Source organism: Cnephaeus nilssonii (genome assembly GCF_951640355.1).
Source record: "Cnephaeus nilssonii genome assembly, chromosome: 12".
Lineage (NCBI taxonomy): Eukaryota > Metazoa > Chordata > Mammalia > Chiroptera > Vespertilionidae > Cnephaeus > Cnephaeus nilssonii.
Window position 1 is genome coordinate 12,836,447 of NC_137083.1, and position 17,435 is coordinate 12,853,881.

Here is a 17,435-nt window from a genome sequence, read left to right on the forward strand (position 1 = left end):
CAAGTAAAATCTTGTTAACATGAATATGTTTTAGAATTGACCGTCGTTCAGACTGGATAGAAACATACTGATGGCCATGTGCAAAGACTGGCACAATAACTCCCAACAAATGAATTGTCTTCATTGACATTGTCTTTCTGGTTTTAAATACCCTTACCAATTAGGAACAACGATAACACTCACATTACGGTATGACTTCAAAGGCCCTGACAACTTGTCAATGCCTACCTTGTCCACAATATATTTGTGCTCTGGGGGTCATTAGTAGCGCCGTGTAAATTCCATAAATTTACAGATCAAGAAAGGAGTCTACCATCCCCCTTTCTGATGTTGCTATTTGTTACAATAAATTAACTTGAGGCATTCGATCTTATCACTGACAGGTGTTTTTTTGCTCTTCCCTCAAAGTTGCCTAAAGGTTCCTGCTAATAAACTATAGATCAGAAATGTGAGTCTTCTAGAAGAAGTATCAAAAGAGCCTCAGTAAGTCCCAGGTTCTCTTCACTAGTAATATCAAAGGAATAGACGAAGGGTGTAGGCTTGCCAGGGTCAGCTGGCACTGTCATCACCAACAAACACCTGTCAGTCTGTACCAGGGGCCTGCGGCAGTAATTCCACAACTCTTAGTCCAGAATCAGATGAACTCGTGAAAGTAGGCTGCTAACTAACCTAAGAGCAGCAAAACAAGAATTAATTTCCCGGGGACAAAATAAAACTGACTCAGGTGTGATTAATGGTATATTTATAATGGGCATATGAGAAAATCCTTTTATTTTTTCTTGATCTGTCTGTAATCCTCAATATAATAGGTTGTGCATATGTTAAATTAGAATGAAATACTCTTAAGTGGTTGCTTGTTTCAACTGAATTCTCAAAATTCGAGTGGATGGGGGGAAATCTATTGAAGGTCTTAATAAAATTATAAGCTAATAAATAAAAATAAAAATCTAAGATATATAATTCCAGGAAAAGTGGCATAAATCAAACAGCCTTTTCTAACAAAATAACTCAAAATAACCATGATTAAATATTATGCAAAGTGCTTTAATAAATCTTTTTACTTTCCAAGACCATATTATTTACATAGATTTAGTAAGAACTTGTCCTCCTTTTTCCCAGAATATAATTGGAATATTCAAATTTATAACCTTGACCATGCTAGAAATGTCACATAGAAGAACAAATCTCATTTAATTGGCTATGATAAACATATGATTAGGGAGCAGGAACTATACATCACATATGAAAATGATGCCTATAAATTTTGTACAAAAAAATATTGGCTTGGCACCTGCTTGGTGGCTTACGAAATCCTAGCTTTGTTGGTGGTAAAGAATGCCACGTCCTGGCTGGTCAGCAACAGTGAGAACTGTAGGAGCCCCTGTAGTTACAGGTACGGCAGGTGAAACCAGGGCGATCGCTGAAGGCTTTCTATAACTTTCTGACAGAAACCAACTCTCAAGCCCTGACCGGTTTGGCTCATTATAGACCGTCAGCCTGCGGACTGAAAGGTCACAGGTTCGATTCCAGTCAAGGGCATGTACCTTGGTTATGGGCACATCCCCAGTAGGGGGTGTGCAGGAGGTAACTGATCGATGTTTCTTTCTCATCAATGTTTCTAACTCTCTATCTCTCTCTCTTCCTCTCTGTAAAAAATAAAAAAACAAAAATCAATAAAATATTTAAAAAAAAAAAAAAGAAAGAAACCAACCCTCAAGCCTAGGATCCTGAGGCTCTGGCTTTGTTAACCCCATCAGAAGGAGGTATTTGTGCATTAACCAATATTCCTTGGTTTACCTATGTTTGTAAAACCAGCCAAATAAAAAGAAAACATCAAATTAATGATGTGAGTCATAAAAGTGTGACGAACCTGCACCTTTGCGGATAAGTAAGGACAAGGAGGGTCTGTGAAAGCAAAACTGACACCTTGCTCTGCCTCGTTTATGAGCAAACTGTGCCCCTCGCCAGCAGACACCGTGCCCCTGAGAACAAGAAAAACAAAACCAGAAATGAATCAGGATTGCCCTGTCTAGTTCTGATTCTCAAAGTAAATAAGACCTTGAGCCATTAGATGATGACCTTTAAAAAATAACAAAAAAATAGCCCAGCCAGTGTGGCTCAGCATTGACCTTTGTACCAGGAAGTCAGGGTTCAATTCCTGGTCAGGGCACATGCCCGGGTTGTGGGCTTGATCCCCAGTGGGGGTGTGCAGGAGGCAGCTGATCAATGATTCTCCCTCACCACTGATGTTTCTATCTCTCTCTCCCTCTCCCTTCCTCTCTGAAATCAATAAAAATAATTTTTTTTAATAAAATACAAGTACTTTATTACTAAGTTCTCCAGTCCTGATATCTCCAAATATAGAATCCCCTCTGAGTATAAGACAATCGAGTGAGAAAACTGCCGCTTTCCCACCATGAACATACTACAGTAGTCTTGGGAACTTTTCTTTCTTTTCTTTAAATAACTGCTATGTATTTTATTTCGAGAGGAGTCTTGAAAAGCCTGGACTCCCTTGCGAAAATCTCTTTGCAAGTAAGCTCCCTTTTGTTCTCAGTGCCCCTGTCTTTGTGGCTTCCTTCCACATGTGCAACCCTGCCTTCTACATGCAGCCCCTACACAGTAGCTTGGACAAATTCCTTAGGAACCTGCCTCACATACCCTGACGCTGGCTCCGCGGCACCTGGCAGGCAGCTGTCCTTTACTGCCCGCAGGGATGGCGCCCTCCATGTCCTAAAAAGCCTTAAACAGCTCTGAGCCTCTGCTGTTTGCAGCTGGCAGTGACATGCGGCCATCTCTCCGGCACCACCAGGTTATCATCCGTTTTCAGCCCCACGGGCTTCGTTCACCAAAAGTGCTCCCCCTCCAGCTCAACAATGACCCTGAGAGGAGCAAAGAGAAGCAGGCTCAGAGGGGGTCTCTGGATATTAAATGAGCCCAAGCGTGGCGAATCCGCAGAGGATTCATCTACTTCCTTTCCATTAAGAGCCTGTCTATATGAACAGAGTCACCCTGCCTCTCAGCTGTTACCTGCCTCTTCAAAATGTTAATGCAGCTTCCAATTAGATTTTTTTTTTCTCTCCTGTTAATCTTGGTTCTGAAACCAGATGACTGCTCTACCTCGGCTGTCAATCCAGTAAGCCAAGTCTCAATTAGCCAGCCTGGAGGTGATTGCCATCCTGTCGCTTCCCTCTTCAGACATTCTGCCATTTCCCGGAGCATGCCAGGCCCTGCCTCCCCTCTCCCCTCCATCCAAAGTGCTTTTGCCAAAACTGCAGCCCACAAGGTCTCAAGCTGTATTATTCTGCAGAGGTCACAGGGCTGACCGGACATCTCTCCTGTAGGTCCGGACACACGTGAATGTTAGGAATCTTAGTAGATGAGCGTCTTCTGCTGGTGCCACCAGGAGTCTACAACTGACCCTGTGAGACCCTCCTGTGAACTGTGGGCATCAGGAGTTTAGATGGAACTGGAAAGCCCCAATGCAGACTTTCATTTTAAAAATAAAATTTTAAAAAGAAGGAAGAGGAATCTGTTTCCCACTTTTAATAATGAGAGATGAATGGTTGAACTCTCTTTTCAGTAAACCTCACCTAAGAAGTTAACTCAAACTTTTAGAGAGGGTGCATAGGCGGGAAGAGATCAGCCAAAGAACTTGTATGCATATGTGCATAACCCATGGACACAGGGATTAGGGTGGTGAAGGCCTGGGGCAGGAGGTGGGGGCGGGCTAGAAGAGGTCAGTGGGGGATAAGAGAGGACATATGCAACACTTTCAACAATAAAGGTTTTATTTTAAAAATAATGATTAATTAATAAAATAAAAACTTTTAAGTTCTAATAAGATAATGCAGAGGAATATTCAGTGAAATCATAAGGTACAATATAAACATATGTTAAAATTTTAAAAAGAAACTTTTAGAGTTCTATTCCAGGTCTGCCAGTAACTGGTGACCTTGAGTAGAACCAGTGGGACCACCGTTGTTGGCTTATAAGATTGGGGATCTTCTGTTAGACTTGGAGTTAAAAAATATAAATTTATTCTCTTAATTCTATTCTAAAACCAGACTACAATGAGTACATGGGAGAAAAGACCAAAAAAAATAGGGGGTGGGCAGGTATATTTTGGGATGGCCTCTATGATACTCTAGATAAACCATAAAATGATCCATAAGTGCTGAGTATTTGGGTTTCCCAAAGAGATAGCCAATCATTCCACATGAATCTATCAAATGACAAGTACACGTACACACAGCTTTCAGTCAACTTTTTAGCTCGTTGCTACCAAATATGAATACATCAAAAACATCCTCAGATAGTTGAGGAGAGCCTCACACGAAAGTCTAAGAATCAAACATACAAAGAGAAGAAATTCGAAGGACACAGACATACTGTAGGCACTAGCCAAAAAAACTAAAAATAAATAACAGACCAACATAAAGTATAATTAATATCATCATCAGTAAGAGAAGATATTGTACCCTAAAACAAGATCAGTGTATGGAAGGAAAAGAAAGAGGGAAGGAAGGAAGTGGAGGAAGGTAAAGAGAGGAGAGAAGAAGAGCCAAGAATAAGAAAGAGCTGTGGCAAAAATAATAATAATAATAATTATTATTATTATTATTAAAATTCAAAAGAAGAGCTGATAAATGAAGTGGGGGAAATCTCCAAGAAAGTAGACCCAAAAGGCAAAGAAAAGGAAAATGAGACAGAAAAGATTAGAAAATCAGAGAATTATTGCCATGACCGAATCTGATTAACAATTTTCAAAAGAGAAACTGATATTATTATTACCTAAATAATACAAGGCAAGAACTAAAGAGCATGAATTTCCAGCTGTGAACGAAAGATCCTCCTAAGAACCAGAATGGCACTGGGCTTCCCAACAGAAGCAGTGATGTTCGAGGGCAATGACACGACACTTTCAGAAGTCTTGCAGAGAGTGATTTCCACGACTCATGCCTACACAAACCATCAGTCAGTTTGCACAGGGAAGTAAGATCATTCAGACATACAAAGTCTGTCAAAGGTTATCTCAATGCATCTTTTCTCAGGAAGCAAATTTATCAGTTAGGAATTGTATAGTGACAGAGACAATAGAAGTCAGCTTAAACACGTAAATGTCTATTCTTTGTCCCTCTGGTAATAATAAGCCTAGAGGGAGGGCATCAAGGCAGCACGTGACTCCAAGAAATCATCAGGGACATAGTTCACCCTATGCTTCTGATTGCTGTTATTAGTATACTAGAGGCCCGTTGCACAAAGAGATTTGTGCAATAGGCCTTCCTTTCCTTGGCTTCCAGCACCGGTTTTCCTCCGGCACCTGGGACCCAGGCCTTCGCTCCGGCAGGAGTCTACAGTCTTCATCTTCGCTGTGGCCAGAGTGCCCCTCCTGTAGATCCCTTCCCCCCACCCCCTCTCATAGCAGGCGTCCTGCCCCTGCCCGGCCACTCCACGCCTGGAGCAGCTGGGTGACTGCCATCTTTCTCCTTCTAATTTGCATATTCCCTCCTGATTGGCTGGTGGGCATAGCAGAGTGATGGTTAACCCTTTGCACTCGCTTGCTTTTTTCTCGATTCCGGCTACCGATGCTAACTGTCTCGAGTCACACTCGACATCCGAGTGCAAAAGGTTAATTTGCATGTTTCTCTTTTATTAGTGTAGATTCATCCTCATGGTCACTGTACAGCTTTCAGAGGACCAGCCACCACATCCATATTTCAGGCAGAAGAGAGGGAGAAAGAAGCACGCACAGAGGGCAAAAAAACTCTCTCAGAAATCCCATGCATTTATACACCATAGACCCCAGCTTTCCACAAGGGAGACTAGGAAGCATAGCTTTTATTTGCTGGCCCAATAACAGAATGATTCCAATGAATAGGAAGAAGAGGATAATGGCTAGTGGTTAGGCAACTAGCTGTGTAATGTAAGACGTGCTCCACCAAAGCGAGGGGACAAACCAAGACAAACGGCGACAGGGTACCTGAGACGGAGATGAGCTAACCCGGTGGGGCGATGGCGAGTCCTGCACAGCAGGCTCACAGGCAGCCCGTCTAGACGGAGGCCTCCTGGAGACGTGGCTACAGTGGTTGGAATTTCTGATGTGTCCCGCCAGGCATAAGAAGCTTTAAAGGTTTTAAATTCTGTTGGATGATGTGACAGAAAGCTAAGTACAGAGGAAAATAAAGTTGCACAAGGAAAGAAATGTATTCGTTAGCATATACCTTGGTTCATCAGTAAACAATACATTTTCATACTAAGAATATTCAATAAATATAATTTTTAAAAACTAGGATGAAAGGCGGGACAGATGGCACAGATGGAGCTGCCAGTCTTGAAGGGCCCTGTGGGGAGGACGAACCAGTGGTCATTCGGTCCCAAATGTGGAGGCTGGGTTTGCCCTGAGCCCAGGCGCCTCTTCTTTCGATCCCTGGAGGGTTGGAGGAGAAGGGTCAGAGCACAGCACCTAATTCTTTTCTTCCGCCCAAACGCTGTCTTCCTCTCCGAGTCACGATCCCTCTCCTCCAGACCTCAGAGCACATCCACTACCAATCTCCTGTCTGTCTGTCTGTCCGTGCTGCTGAGTAAATGCATACTGTTCTACATCAGAGAGAGGGGCTTATTTTTTAACTTCAAAGCTAATGGATTGAGTGTCCTTGCCCCTGCTGTAACCTGTAAACTTCCTGGAGTCAACATCCTCCAGCCAAAGACCACCAGGAATACACTTGTAGTGAAACTGCTGAGTTTATTGCTTGTTGCAATTTTTTTTTTAAAAAAAAAAGCACTCCATAGGGAACTGGAGTGCCTCTCAGTAAAAGGGGTTATAGAGAATCCTACCTAATAAAATAGTAATATGCAAATTGACCGCACCTTCGCCACACCCACCAGCCAAAGCCACGCCCACCAGCCAATCAGGGTGAGTATGCAAATTACCCAACAAAGATGGCGGTTAATTTGCATACGCTGAGGGAGGGAGGAGTGAAGACTGATGACAACTTAGAAGGAAGAGGGAGGAAAAGCGGAAAGCAAGGTGGCTGCCAGAGGGAAAGCCCCGGCGGGGCGGAGCGGGGCGGAGCGGGGCGGGCGGCAGTGGCCCGTGGGTGCAGGCGCGGCAGCCGCAATGGCGGTGGCAGCGGCAGCGCACGTGGCCGCAGCGGCCACTTGCAGGATTCTTCCTGCAAATGGGCTACTAGTTTAGTATAAGATTGTAGCTTGGCTCTAGCCATTTGGCTCAGTGGATAGAGCGTAGGCCTGGGGACTGAAAGGTCCCAGGTTCGATTCCGGTCAACAGCACATGCCTGGGTTGGGGGCTCAATCCCCAGTGGGGGACTTGCAGGAGGTAGCTGATCCATGATTCTCTCTCATCGTGGATGTTTCTATCTCTCTCTCCCTCTTCCTTCCTCTCTGGAATCAATAAAAATATATATATATTTTTTAATTATATATATATATATATATACTATTTAAAATATATATATATTTTTTTTAACTTTGGGTGTCTTAACAACTCTTGTCTGGAAGGAGGGACGACTACACGAATGCTAAAGCCATACTTGGTAAAGGGCAGCCATCACTCACACTAGCCCGGAGAGGGGATGGTGGATGTTTGGTGGTCTGGACACTGTTCAGACTGTGTTTTACCAGGAGGCAGACATGGTTGCAGAGCTTGGTCCATCACGACCACAGAGTGGCCTGGCCCGACGTTGACGTCCTGTGACACTGCTCACATTCAGCAAGCAACAAGGGCCCAGCCTCTGAGGTGCCTGCGCTCTGTGGGCAGCAGCAGCTGGGGCTTCGTGCACCTCTGGTCCCCTCTGGTACCGGGGACCATGGCGCTGGTACTGCAGGCTCAGCCAGGCAGGTGCATCCCTGGGAGAGCATTTCCTCATTCCAGGGAAGGCTCACCTCCAAACAGGCAAAGCTTTAATAAACAGGCTTTTAGCTGTAGGTACATGGAATAATTTTTTGCAACGAGGGCAAGTTTTCTTTCCTTTAAATGCGCCTTAGCCAGACCTACTCTAAATTACAGATGTCTAAAAAACATCTAAGTTCCCCAGGAGCCACAGAATATGAACATGCGAATCAGATCCCTAAACCCTCAGTGCTGGGCCTCATAGGAGGCACTAGACCGGCTGCCCCAGATTAGGTTCCTCTTGTTAGTTCCGGGAGGTCTACTACAAGAAGTCTATGAGAAGTGGCAGCTCCTATCAGTGAGCAAACACAGAGGAAGCGGGTGGCTAGCATGAGCGGGGTGGAGTGGTTTGTCACAGAGGAAATACAGTCACCTCCTTAGAATGAAAATCAGAAAAAATGTCCATGCAATTTACTTTAAAGCCAGTGACTCCAGGGAGAACAGACCAGCTTAAGAAAAGCATTTTAGTCTTTCAGTCAGAACTCTCGCAGTGGGAAAGGAAAGGAAAGGAAAAAAAAAAAAAAAACACACACACACAACAACAAAAAAAACACCAAAATATATATATAATAAAGAAATATGCAAATTAGCCCAGACGCCGTAATGCAACGACCAAACAGCAGGGACCTGAGCAGCCGCAGGCTCCCAGCACCACCAGCCCCCACGCGCCAGCACACCCTTGGGCGTGGAATAATGACACATTCACAATGAGCCCAGTCACTGCACAGGGGGCTGCAGATCAGGGGGGCTATGGAAGCAGGGGCTGCAGATTGGGGGGAGCTGCAGATCAGGGGGCTATAGATCAGGTGGGCTGCAGATTGGGGGGATTGCAGATCAGGGGGGCTATGGACCAGGGGGGCTGCAGATGGGGGGGGACTGTGGATCAGGGGGGCTGAAGATCAGGGGGCTGTAGCACTGGGGACCCCAGCTCCGAGCCCAGAGCCTGGCCTCAGGGCTGCAGCTGTGGCTGCGCTGCCCAGCGGGAGCCCCACAATCTTCCCCCTGCATTCGGGCCCTGACAGAGGGCCATGCCAGGCCCACGTGGCTGCTGCCCACACCCACTGGTGTCTGCAGTCCCACGTGGGACCGTGAACCGTGTCTGAACCACTCTGAGGTGGAGCCCACGTCACCTCTTTAAGGTTTTCATTTTTGCTGATCGGACCTTTGCCTTCTGAGGCGTAGAAGCCAGGATGGTGGGCTCAGTGGAGCCCACAGACAGGCACCCAGGAGCTCCTCAACTCCAACGGCTTCATTCTGAGAAGGCTTCCCCCCACTCCCCCCAGGCACCGCTCACGAGCAGCACAGTCACCGCGACAGGCACGGCCCCAGAGCTGCTCCTGAACCTCGCTCTTCCTCCCTCGGCTCCCAAAGCCCAACGCAGCCTGCGGCCAGCCCCGCAGAGGGTTGGCTGGTGCCCCCAGCACCCTCCCCAGGGCCCTCCCCAGTACCAGACAGGACCAGGCAGCAGGGGCGTGAGGTTGGCCTGGGACAGACTTAGCCCCTGCGAGCTGTGTCACAGCGGATCCTGAGCAGCGAGAACTTACCCATAGGGATGTTTATGCAGACATTTTACACAACTTCCATTTTTAAAACTGAATTGAAAAGCATAGATTGTTGCTCTAGAGAGCAATGTTTTGTCAGGACCCCGAGGTCACCTTGGAGGCTAGAACCAAAAGCTACATGATAGCAAGTGTTGGCGAGGCTGTGGACAAATCCTAGCCCTCACACACTGCTGAAGGAATGGAAATGGTGTGGCTGCTCCTCAAATGATTAATATCAGTCACATGGGACCCTGCAACCCGCCACTCTGAGGTGTACACCAAGTGTGGCAGCCGGTCACAAAACGCCCATCGTGTCTGGCCCCATTCCCATGAAATGTCTGAAACAGCAGTGTGCAGATGGCTGGGGGGGCAGGCAGCTAGATGGGGAAGGTGGCACTGGGTTTCTTCTAGAAGCAATACATTCTAAAAGTGACTGGTGGTGCCCTGGCTGGTTTGGCTCAGTGGATAGAGCGTCAGCCTGCAGACTGCAGGGTCCCGAGTTCGGTTCTGGTCAAGGGCACATGCCCGGGTTGCAGACTCAATCCCCAGTAGGGGGCGTGCAGGAGGCAGCCAATCCATGATTCTCTATCATTGATGTTTCTCTCTCCCCCTCTCCCTTACTCTCTGAAATCAATAGATAGGTAGATAGATAGATAGATAGATAGATAGATAGATAGATAGATGATAGATAGATAGATAGATAGATAGATAGATAGATATAGATATACTAATAAAAGGGTAATATGCTAATTAGACCAGGAGACCTTCCGGACAAAGCCATGGTGGCCAAAGCAGAGGCAGTTAGGGGCAATCAGGCCAGGAGGGGAGGGCAGTTGGGGGCAAGCAGTCCGGCAGTGGGGGGGGGGGCAGTTGGGGGCGAGAAGGCCAGTGGGGGGGCGCCAGTTGGGGGTGAGCAGGCTGGCAGGCAGAGTGGTTAGGGGCGATCAGGCAGGCAGGCAGGTGAGCAGTTAGGAGCCAGCGGTCCCGGATTGCGAGAGGGATGTCCGACTGCCAGTTTAGTCCCAAACCGGTAGTCGGACATCCCCCGAGAGGTCCCAGATTGGAGAGGGTGCAGGTGGGCTGAGGGACACCCCCCCCCCACCCATGCACAAATTTCGTGCACCGGGCCACTAGTAAATAAATAACAAGACATACTCATTGAACTCCTGGGGTAAACGCTTATTTAAGGAGAAAAGTCAGGGGTCACAAAGATTAGAGATCTGATGAGGCCAAGCTGATCCAACGGAGGGAGACAGGAGACACAGAGAGCGAGGGAATGGTGGCCCGTGGACCCAGGGCTCAGAAACTCTCAGGGCCGCCCTCTCTCAGTGTCAGGTGGCAAGGTAATGAGAACAATGAGGAAACTATGCTTGGGTGACAGGGACACTTGCAGGAAATGTGCAGAACATTTGCACTGATTTAGAAGGGAAGACCGGGAAAACCAGGATGGAACACTTCAGGAGTTAGGAAGGGAACTTCCAGCTTTGCAGGCAGATACAGCCTGCACAGTGAGCAATGTGCCCGGGATGTGGAGACGATTAGTGGTCAGGAAGGAAAGATGCCAGGATAAGGCTCAGCCTGGCGGGAAAGGAAAGATTGCCTCCCGGCCTGGGTGAGAGGTGGGATGCCCTGGCTTGGGGAGGGAGGGCGGTAGGACTTGCTCAAACAGCAGAGAACCCAGTGGGGCCCCAGGAGGCCGAAACTGAGCCAGCTTGAAAGAAGAGAAGTTCTTGTTGGCAGAAAGAAAAGTTTCAGCTCCTGTGTATGTTTCCTTGGCCTGATGAGCTTGGGGCTGGGGCCATGAGAATTTGTGAGTCCTACCACCTAGGGCAGTGGTCGGCAAACTCATTAGTCCACAGAGCCAAATATCAACAGTACAACGATTGAAATTTCTTTTGAGAGCCAAATTTTTAAAACTTAAACTTCTTCTAACGCTACTTCTTCAAAATAGACTCGCCCAGGCCGTGGTATTTTGTGGAAGAGCCACACTCAAGGGGCCAAAGAGCTGCATGTGGCTCGCGAGCCGCGGTTTGCCGACCACTGGCCTAGGAGTAGGTCAGCTCTGAGGAGGATGGGGCATCCAGGGTGTTGAGGTGCAGAGGGAAGCCAGACGTCACAGAAGGAGGCCCTCTTACTATAGAAAGAGCAAAACACAAAAGTGAGAATTGGGACTTTAATCTTTGAACTTCAATGAACAAGCCATAGGTTTCAGTTTTGAAGTCTTTTTGGACTTTAAGAAAGTCTTGTTGGCCTGGGGCAGAAGGCAAGGCAGGCTAGACAGGGTCAATAGCGGGGAGGGGAGGACATATGTAATACTTTCAACAATAAAGATTTCTTTTATAATATTTTAACCAAAAAAAAGGAATAAGGGAAAGTGCATATTCACATTTAAAGACACTGGCATACAGCTGGCACTGTGAGATTTGAGCTATGTTTCAGTTGGCTGGCGTTTAGGTCATTTAATCATCTCTGGTGAGTTATGCTGAATTGTGTGGATGGACATAAGTGGATTACGATATAGAAAAGGGAATGAGTTTTGGACTTAGGGTACAGTATGGTCTTGGAGCCACTTTAAGTGAAGTCCCATCCCCCTTGCTGGTGTTTTCTACACCTTCAAATCTCTGTTTCCTGGGTCTGTTTTTTTGTTTGTTTGTTTTTTCAGAAACCTACTTAAGACAGCCACCGTCTTCAGAGCTGCTGAGAAACCAACTCAGTGAGATTTGCCTACTAATTGACTAGCTGTCTTAGCAGAACTGCTTCTTCCCGCCAGAGAGAGAAGAGGATATTTGAGAGCCTGAGCAGAGTTGGAGAGGGCTTTGAAATGAGAATGCAAACGTACAAGCACTGGATCCCCTATGTTTAACGTGTATTCAATTCTAACCTAGAAACCCTGGAGTTTCTAAGATCTTGCGGGGGAAGGAGGGTTTTCTAAATCATTTATAATCAAAATGTTCTCGTCTTTGCCCTCTCCTCTCTTTCCTTCTTAGTCCCTTCTTCCAGAAAAAAAATAGAATTTCTCCCTTTTCCTGTGAGCGAAGCAGCCACTCCTCTGAGGAAATGGCACCTGTGCCCCTATGAACCTCATGGAGTTCAAACTCAAGGACCTTTTGTTGACATCAGAGAGAGCCTGAATGTAAATGGTCTCCGTGTGCTTATCTGAGGGGTGGCTTTCCTGAGTTGCAGGCTTGATTTTGAAGGCAAAAAAAAAAAAAGATACATTCATTAGCATAAATACTTGCTTCAGCATTTCCCCCATTTATTCTACCTGAACAGGTGCACAGTTCTTTAATCATAACTGTCAAGAAAGGAAAGCTTGCAATTTCCACCCTTTAAAAAGAGAGAAAGATGAAAGAGAGAGAACAGAAGCAAAGAAGAGGGAGGGTGTGAGGAACAGACACATACACTGAAAGACAGGGAGTGGGGGACAGAGTGAGGGGGGAAAAGAATGAACACAAGATTTTACATTTTTCTCTGGGCTTTTTGTGAATAACTGAGAACTCTTGTTGAGTAGAAAAAGATAGTTTTTAAAAGATTTATCTTACAAGTAGGGTGAGAAGCTAAAGACCTTTCAGAGTATTCAAAAAATAAAGGAAGAACACTCAGGAGAAAGGATTAAATTACATTACTAATTATTTGCATTTACCCTTCCTCACCTTCCTAGGGAGATGGATATTATAGAGAGGATTTTTTGAATGAGCACATATAGGGAGAAATCCAGGGAGAGACAAATTGCTTTGCTAAGGAAAGAAATAGGGGGATAGAAAGATCTAGAAAGGAAGATGCAGAAAGAGGTACCTGGAGGAACACAGGAAGGTGTGGAGGAGGCACGGGAGAGGAAGCACGAAGAAAAGGTATATACATATATTTATCTATAAATATACATATACACTCCTATGTACACATGCACACATATCTACACATACACAGAACCCGAAAGGAAGAAACTGAAACCTCAAGGCAGACATGGGTGAAAGCATTCAGGGACAGGTACTTGGGGTGTGTAGGAGGAATAAAGTGCAGAAACCCCCACACTCAATAAGTACAAAAACCCATGAAGACCTATAACCTAATCTCCAGCACGGAAGATGTGCCAACCCTTTCTCTCGCGTCACCATGCATAGGCTGGAGCATAGTTTATCAGAACGAGGGGCTAAGGAGCATCAGAGAGAAATCTGATCTCTTCCTGAGAAAGTAGTTGTCATTTTCTGCTGTGCTCACTCAAACCCTCGAAGCAGCTGAACAACCACTGGTTGGGTTGTCACGCGTTGTGAGCTTATCTAAACAATTATCAACATCAAAATTACAAAATCACAATTTAGCCAATGAGTCATCCGTGGGGTAAGCAGCTGCCACTGTGAATTTAGCTCCATTCTTAACTCACTTCCTGTAGTTTGATAGAGAGGGGTTTCTACTTGACTCATTGAACACTTGAGCAATCAGAACTATGTTAACCCTCTGATACCACAGGACATCTCCATTTAAAATAAAATCAATGTAGAGGAAAGTGACTCTCCATGTCAGTTACAATAGAAAGGCATCGTATGGCTGAACCCAGGTGTTATTTGCTTGGCTCTCAGGACGAGTAAGTTTACGATGGCCCAGCTACTTGGTTCAACACACCAAAACCTTACCTGGCACCTGTCATCCCCACTAAAATGTCCTTCATACCCTTTGTTGTGATTTACAGTACTAAACCAAAAGGAACGAGGGTATTTTTAAAGTCCTTATGACTGATGCCTATATCAAATAACCTACTTGGAAATATAGTCACAAATGTTTCTCCCAACATTCAGAAGGAATCATGCGACAAGTAAGAGAAAGTAAATATGACAAATTGCTACCAAAGTGAAATATATTAGAAACAAATACAAATCCAGTAGAAAATTCTCTCTAGAAAACAGGGCCTGTACCTATTTATTTATTTTACTTCTAAAAACTATGCCAAGGAGTTTATAATAATCATATATACAAAAAATTGTGTAAAAAAGGAGATAAATTAATATATTAAATGTATAATCTATTGCTAAACAATTCTGTTGAACATTACTAGACAACTTCTTATATCGCACAAAAGGATAAACTCAAAATGGATTAAAGACTTAAATGTTAGACTCGAAACCATAAAAATCCTAGAGGAAAACACAGGCAGTAAAATCTCAGGCATTCCTTGGAGCAATATTTTTTCTGATATATCTCCTCCAGCAAGGGAAACAAAAGAAAAAGTAAATAAATGGGATTACATCAAACTAAAAAGGTTTTGCACAGCAAAGGAAACCATCAACAAAATGAAAAGACAACCCACTGAATGGGAGAACATATTCTCCAATGATACATCTGATAAGAGGCTAATACCCAAAATTTATAAAGAACTGATAAAACTCAACATCAAATAAATTCAATTAAAAATCAAATAATTCAATTTAAAAATGGGCAAAGGACTGAATGGACACTTTTCCAAAAAGGACACTCAGATAGCCAATAGACATATGAAAAAATGTCACTAATCATCAGAGAAATGCCAATAAAAACCACAATGAGCTATCACCTTATACCTGTCAGAATGGCTATCATCAATAAATCAATAAAGTGCTGTCGAGGATACAGAGAAGAAGGAACCCTGTGCACTGCTGGTGGGAATGCAGACTGGGGAAGCCACTGTGGAGAACAGTTTGGAGGTTCCTCAAAAACTTAAAAATGGAACTGCCTTATGACCCAGTGATTTCACTTATGGGAATTTATCTGAAGAAACCCAAAACACTAATTTGAAAGAATATATGCACCCCTATGTTCACTGCAGTGTTATTTAGATTTGGAAGCAGCCCAAGTGCCCATCAGTAGATGAGTGGGTAATAAAGCTATGGAACATTTACATAATGGAATACTACTCAGCCATAAAAAAGAAGGAAATCATTGTGACAGCATGGATGGACCTGGGGAGTATTATGCTAAGTGAAATAAGCCAGTCAGAAAAGACAAACACCCTATGATTTCATTTATATGTGGAATATAATGAAGAAAATAAACTAATAAACTAAATAGAAACAGACTTGTAGATATAGAGGACAGACTGACAGCTGTCAGAGGGGCAAGGGGAGGAGGCTGGGTGAAAAAAAACCCTCATTGACAGACAACAGTAGGTGATTACCGGAGGGAAAAGGGATTGGGGAGATGTAGAAGAGGGTAAAGGGGAGATAAATGGTGATGGAAAGCGACTTGACTTGGGGTATTGAACACACAATACATTATACAGATGATTTTTTATAGAATTATACATTTGAAACCCATATAATTTTATTAACCAGTCACCCCAATGAATTCAATTAAAAATAAATTAAATTTTTTAAATGAAAAGAAAAAATAAAAACTATGCCAAGGAGTTTATAATAACAATCATATATATAAAAATTTGTGTAAAAAGAGATAAATTAATATATTAAGTATGTATTGCTAAACAATTCTGTTGAATATTTCCTATGATATTAACAGCAAATGATAAAAGAGAATAAGATGGCTTACAAATGACTCATTTCCTAACACCAAAAAGAAAATATTAAATAAATAAGTAAATCTTTGCAGAAATAATGTAAGTTCCTTGGGAAGGGAGGCCATTTTCCTTGTATAAAATCCTAAACGATGTTTACCACATACATCTTCATACAAAGGCCAATGAAACTACATAATATCTTCAACATCCATTTTACTGGATCCAATGTCTGGGGGGAGGGTCTCTGTCTATAAGAACAGTCACTACTACTGGGGCATAAAGAAAACTATTGAAATATTTATAACCCCCAAACTTCAGTTTGGGAAAATATGCCAAGTATCCTTTTCGCAACAATGAAATGCTCACAGGTTTCAAAAAAAGAACTACCCCCCGGTTTTCCCTACATCTTCATAGAAGGATCTCAGTCCGTCGTGACATGGCTCACAAACTAGGGAGTAGGGTGGTGAGAGAAACAGCAGCAACACCAGGAGTGCAGGGGCTGCAAATACTAAAATCCATCCGCATCAAGTAAAAAAATGAGCTAAACCTTCCCTAAAGGAGCTTTCTAAGATCCTAGAAAATCAGTATTATCCAAATAGTCAAATGAAAGTATTAGAGCTGATTTTCCTGGCGGGGGGTGGGGGGAGGAGGTAAGCGAGTGTCCGCTATCTTTGGCCGTGGAGGTTCATTTGCTAAGGAACACAGCTTTCATCTTTACCACGGCTCCATTCAGACACTGTTTAATTAGGTTAATAGAAACATTGAGAATGTTGATAGTCTTTTCATTCATCTGCACAAACAGAGACGGTTGGAATTCAATTTTTGGAAAGCATGATACAGCCATTTGAAAAAAAGCTTTCCCTTTATTCTCTCCCAGAACACATTTTTGGTATCTTATTAACATTTTCCAAATTGAATGAATCTGTCTCTTTGTATTAGCAGATAACTGAAGAATGGGGAAAGGCCAGCAGTCATTAGCAATTTATCGTCCTTGCTGATAAATTGGAACCTGGGCTGCCCAGAACATTAAGTTATAAGGGCAGCAGAGCCATCGGGAGCGTCAGTGATGCAGCCCAAATGATGTCACACACACTCCACTTCCTCCGGGCGCGTCAGCCAGCTGAGGCTCCTTCCTCCCGTTCAGCTCTGCACAGGTTGACCATCACATGCATCTTTCCCAACAGCTCTGCGAAGCCAACATGGCTGTCGTCTTAAACCATTCAAACAAAATAAGAAAGGAAAATAGCCATGAAAACCAACAAAGCAAAGGATCAAGAGAGGAACCGCTTTCTCCCACATACATAAAATTCATTCGCATGTACCAGAAAACAACTTGTCACACATAACTAGGAATATCCTGGACGTCTATTTATTAGTACGAACTTCACCACGACCTCATTATCTCTCCAGTTTCATTTTCTACCCGGTCCCTTTCCCATTGGTCACAGTGCTCTGACCACAATGGACTTCTTTCTGCTCCTCCAACATGCCAGCCTCA